At 33.7% G+C, this 6,047-nt stretch overlaps 1 long non-coding RNA gene across 1 annotated transcript in view; it reads left to right on the forward strand.

Moving 5' to 3' along the window:
- The window catches only part of LOC128555618 (uncharacterized), a 54,244-nt gene extending 49,022 nt beyond the window's left edge, over positions 1 to 5,222 (forward strand). The window contains exons 2-3 of the long non-coding RNA XR_008370210.1: positions 3,291 to 3,676; positions 4,811 to 5,222. This is a non-coding gene — a long non-coding RNA (uncharacterized LOC128555618). The remainder of the gene's footprint in view (positions 1 to 3,290; positions 3,677 to 4,810) is intronic.
- Positions 5,223 to 6,047: the final 825 nt, after the last annotated feature.

The following is a 6,047-nucleotide window of genomic DNA, read 5'->3' on the forward strand; positions in this document are numbered from 1 at the left end:
AGCAAGGAATATTAAATTTTGTTTGTATATTAATTCTTACTAGCGAAACCAGTAAGCAACAGCTACCCTGTTTTAAACAATAGACATCATTATGGCATGAAGATATACTAATAACATCAGTATGATATATGAATCTTCAATTTTATATTATTTTAACATTGTCATATAATGCTTCTGGACATGCTTCCTAAATAGGGAGCTAGGTAGGCAGCTGTGTGGTTAAGGTCTCTGACCTCCAATCGCTGTGGGTTCAAAACTTCTCTTTGGATTGAGATTTCTTTTATGCAAGGAAGATTTCTAGCTGGGTTATAAAAAGCTGTATGTTCTTCTCAGATTTCTGTCTGTACCTGAAATAATGCACAGAGGGGACTTCAACTACAGTCGAGACTGTTTTAAGAGACCGACTTTGGGAAGCAGCGAAAAAGGTAACATATGACATGGAGTCTCTTAAAACAGTCTCACTTAACAGGATGACGCTGGTTTCATATATTATTATACCCCCACCAAACATGTTTGAGGGGGGTATATAGGAGTCAGTTTTGTCGCGTCCCGTCCCGTCCCGTCGCGTCCCGAAATCTATTATCTCAGTTATTACCAAATGGATTTGATTCAAACTTAAAATACATGTTCCACCTTATCACCCACATCATGTGACACAAGGTGCGTAACTCTTGACACCAAGTTTTCATGAATTATGTCCCCTTTTACTTAGAATTTAGGGTTTATTTTGCTGTATTTTCACTCTATCTCAGTTATTACTAAATGGATTTGATTCAAACTTAAAATAGATGTTCCACCTCATCACCCACATCATGTGACTCAAAGTGCATAACTCTGACACCAATTTTTTTTATGAATTATGCCCCTTTTTACTTAGAATTTAAGGTTGATTTTGATGTATTTTCACTATATCTCAGTTACTACTGAATGGATTTGATTCAAACTTAAAATAGATGTTCCACCTCATCACCCACATCATGTGACACAAGGTGCATAACTCTGACACTAATTTTTCTTGAATTGTGTCCCCTTTTACCTAGAATTTAAGGTTAATTTTGATGTATTTTCACTATATCTCATTCTGATTGGCTTAGAGCCAAAGGGAAGTAACCTTTTTTTAACTTTTGTATGGAGTTTCTTCCCCTTAAATTCCAGGAATTAGTCTATTTTTAGAAATCCTATTTTTAGATTTTCAATATTTTAGGTATTTTTCTAACTTTTTTATTATAAGTCCTATGTAAAAACTAAATACATTTTTCTGTGGTAACATGGGTCAGTAAGACACTTTTTTGTATTCACTTTTAGTGTATCTCTAATATTAGAGATTTAATATATTTACTAGTATTACAATACTAGTATTATACTAGTATTACTTACATGTGGAAGCCCAGGATGAAGTACTCCAAAGACTAAGTATTTTTAAGATTTCTTATGGTTGCCATTCTTCTGTGACAAGACCGTATGGTGGGGGTATGAGTCACTCCTGTGACAGTTCTAGTTCCAATTAAAGTACATGAATATCGGATACTTATATATTGGCCTCTTTTAAGGTAGGAGTGGAAAATGATTAAATACTATTTCTTTAATTGCATATTGATAAAATATAAATTTCAAATAATTTGCATCATTCGTATGATGTTGATAAAACAAATTTAAGCTCATGATCTGGCAAGAAAATAAAGGAGAGCAGTAAAATATAAATGTTCCATTTGAACTTATTTACACACTGCTCATGAGGTTTATGATATTTATACTTTTGTGTACTAATTGTTCATTGACATTTATTCGATTATTGACTGCATCTTTAATCTGTGTTTACTTCGTCGTTTCCTGTTAAATACCGCCATATTTTTGTTTCACCAGGAATAAAGTTAATTTATGCACCGACTCCGAATTCTTCAGCGACTTTATACGCTGGTTTTCCCTAATCGAGCAATTCAAGTGCCTTAACATGCTGTTCTAATGTCAAAACAGTTCTTTTTTATGTTTTCCATCAGCCATTTTTTGTAAACAAAGTTCTCGTCTCAAACAACTTCACGCGAGATAAAGAACGGTAACTCTGTCGTGTAAAGTCTTGCGAGGGAGCATCTCAAAGTCGCTGAAAACGGTCTAAATATGATTCGGGAGCCTGATTTCACAGTCGCTTGTCTCGTAAGGCAGGGGGTTGCTTAATTTAGACTCTTTTAATAGTAAATTGCGTCCGGAGCATAAAATAGGGTCGCATATGACAGGGAGTCGCTAAATTCAGGGTGTCGTTAAGGCAGTCCCGACTGTATTAAACTCTAGAACTGATGACCATGAGACCTTTATTAAATAAATAGTTAGTGTTTCTTAGGAACAGATCATTTGTAAAATATGATTATTAAGGCCACACTATATCACACTAAAATGTGATCTGAAATTAATTCAAAGGTAGTTTCGTCAATTGCAAGCTAAATTTAAGGTTAAGGAGTATATCATCAACACACAGAAATATTTGATAAACAAACATCTTTACCAACAATCTACCTGACTATTACATGTTCTGTCGTACTGTCCCATACAGTGGATACTTAAAATATACTGAAAAAGTTGTCCCCCTTTAAAAATGAATGCCATTTGTAAAGAAATAAAAATAAACATTTCAGCATAGGGACATTATTGCAAATACATCAAAACGAAGACATGTAACAGTGAGGGGTTTAACTGTCCAAAAGTGTGGCCACTTTATGCAGTCATTTTTCAGAATTCAATGTATATATTTGTATACTGACAATTGTTTTATAGAGTAATATACATGTTTTATATGCTGTTCAATTTTCATGCTTTTCTATGATTTGGTGTTGTTTGAATTTTTTTTCTCAAAATGTAAGGCTAAGCATTAAGTTAAATTGCAAGAAATATTCGTAAATCAAATTAACAAAACTTTCTATGGGGGACTCCTTTCATATAATGTATAACATTCTCCCACAAGTATTTCTATATTGAGAGGTTTTCTGTTGTTTCTTAGGAACAAGTAAGAACTTGTTAGTTAATAGATATGTCATCATTTATTGATGCAGCCAGCATAAATAAAATTAGATAGACTCTTTATTCCTCCATAAAAGAGAGCAAAACGTTTTCCTTGAATCAAAATGTGGTATTCATTTAAGGTAGGCAATATATTCTTTTATACAAGTGAACTTTTTTAACTATGTAGGGGCCTCATTACTAAAAGTGGTACATAAAATATAATGTTAGGTGTAATATAAATTGCATTTGCTAGTTAGTCATCAAAGCATAATAAAACAACTTGCATAGTTCAATTTCAGAAATGACACTTGTTAATAGTTGAAGGCTTGTATTATGTGGAAAGCTGTAGAAAAAATGTCTGAGGTCCTGCAGTCGAACGACATCAGACCCACAAGGTCCAGCCACGATGACAGCATCAGACCCACAAGGTCCAGCCACAATGACAGCATCAGACCCACAAGGTCCAGCCACAATGACAGCATCAGACCCACAAGGTCCAGCCACGATGACAGCATCTGACTTACAAGGTCCTGCCATTAGGATGGCATCAGCCTGACAAGGTCCTGATGGGAGGACAGCATTAGCCTGACAAGGGAAATATCAGAACTACAACATAGTTTAAAGATAATACAACATGGAAAGAGTCTGCAAGAGTTTCGTGCCGTGTCTCTGAAACCATTAACATGTAAGTGTTTGAATTTCTTTACATTGATGAAAAAAAGTATTTGAATAGAAAGTGGCCTAAATTCCCTAAAAAATATCGGAATAATCATATCTTATAATTTTTGTATCAAAACTCACAAGTTCCACTGTAGTTACCTTTTTGCGAAATTCTGGGTTATTTGTTTTAAAAAATTATGGTAAGAAAAAAGGAAAATTTGATAAGACTACCCACTGGCGCCAGATCAGAAAGAAAATGCCTCTGTACATGTTATATCCTACCCCAAGGTATTCTATAAGAACAATGGTCGTGAACGGGAAAATAATACTAACCCATTTGAATCGCATATTTCATACCTAAAACACGCAGTTCAGTAAATGTGTACTATTGTTATTAAACAAGTGGAAATTTATCTTCTGTTGTGTACCGGTCACATTTCTTAGATACCTCTTATCTTAGAAAAACAACATGTAGTTTACAGTTTTTTCAAAGGTACACAAAAAACTTGCTTGAACTTCCCTGGTGAAGTTCCAGTCTAGATTACAGACACACTGATTGGATGATGTGAAAATGTATGTCAGTCGTCATTTTACTACACGTGTACACTAAAATGTTTATATGCAGCATAAATGTGCAAAATGAATTAAATAAACAGAATAGATGTATACTAATGTATGATTTCAAATTCAAAATCATATACAAGATGAATTTCATTCATCATTTCGAGTCTTATCGTAAAACTGTGAATATATTGCATTCTGTTGCTTTTGTTTACATTTCGTTTAACATGTGCACACTGCCGTGACCTCTAGACCGGATGTTCATTAGGGGAGTTCACGCAAGTTTTTTCTGTAACGTTGACTAAAGCATAAAATATATGGAGCATCTCTGCAATATGGAATATTGAGACAATGTGACTGGTGCACGATGGAAGATAAATTATCGCTTGTTTAATATCAATAGTACACATTTACTGAACTGCGTGTTTTAGGTATGAAATACGTGATTGAAATGGGTTAGTATATTTTCCCGTTCGTGACCATGGTTCTTATAGAATACTTAGGGGTAGGGTATAACATGTACAGAGGCATTTTCTTTCTGATCTGGCGCCAGTGAGACTACCTAAGGTTATGATTTTGCTAAAACATTTTATTTCAGAATGGTCTTTGATAACTTGTGTAAAACGCAACAGTGCAAGATGACAAGCAAGTTACATCGAATTTACAAGCAACAGAGCAGGCAAATTGCATCAAATTTACCAGCAACTGGTAAAGTATGGAAGTAACATTGAATTTACCAGCAACAAAATAGGCAAGTTCTATTGAATTTAGTAGCAACAAAGGCAAGTTACATTGATTTTACCAGCAACAGACCAGTCAGAAACAAGCTCAGGAATATTCTGACAAATTAAGGGAAAAGTGACAAATAAGGGTAAAGTGTCAGCAAAATTTAAGAAAAAGGGATGTGTTTCAAATTGTTTTTGTCTTCCTTGATAAAACAATTTTAATAGATAGTGTTAAAGTCATACAGTTCTTCAGGATATTGAGGATTTTAAGGTATAGCTATGAAAGTGATAAAGACTAAATCAGTGTGTTTGTAAACAGCAATAGACAAAGAAAAGCATTTGAAAAGAAATTTTAAAACCTGAATGCTTTGGGGGGGGGAAAAAAACATACTCTTCTGATTTCTAGTAAGAGTTCCTCAGATGCAAGTTTTATTGCATTTTTGCCACAGAAAAATGAATAATGACCACAGTTACCCCACCCCCTAAAACAGAGGTAAAAAGCATTTTGTTGTTTCTGTGGAAAAGAATATTTTGTAAAGGATTTTTTTATTACCTTTGATCTTATCGGGTAGTAAAATTTGCCATTGAGATACATTTTCTTTGAATTGGAACACAGGAAAAGTTTCACTAGCTATCCACCATATCCTAAGAACTGTATTTAATATTCATAGATTATATGAATGTGATTGGGGTGCAATTTTTTTTCTTTTGTTTTTTCAGTTTTTGATAAATGGAGTATTGGCAATGCATGTCATGCTTATAGAGGAAAACTTCTAAAAACAAGTGCTAGAAAAATGCTATATCTTTATTAAAAGTTACATCTTAGAGGCAAAAATTCTATATATGTAATGTAAGTTATTTCTGCCAAGAAAAGATTTAAATCACACATACATAGTCAAACATGCCCTAAAAACTTCATATTATGATGGTTGATATGATTGTAAGATCTTTTTTCTGTATTTTTACCTGTGATTAAAGACCACCTTCTTTCTGACTTTTCCAAGCATGTTCTTCATGCACATGTTTAACTGTGCAATGCTTTTGTATCTCAAATAGGATATTAATTTTCTCCATGAACATTTAACTAAATATTAATCTCTAATAACAGCC

Source organism: Mercenaria mercenaria, chromosome 3 (genome assembly GCF_021730395.1).
Source record: "Mercenaria mercenaria strain notata chromosome 3, MADL_Memer_1, whole genome shotgun sequence".
NCBI lineage: Eukaryota > Metazoa > Mollusca > Bivalvia > Venerida > Veneridae > Mercenaria > Mercenaria mercenaria.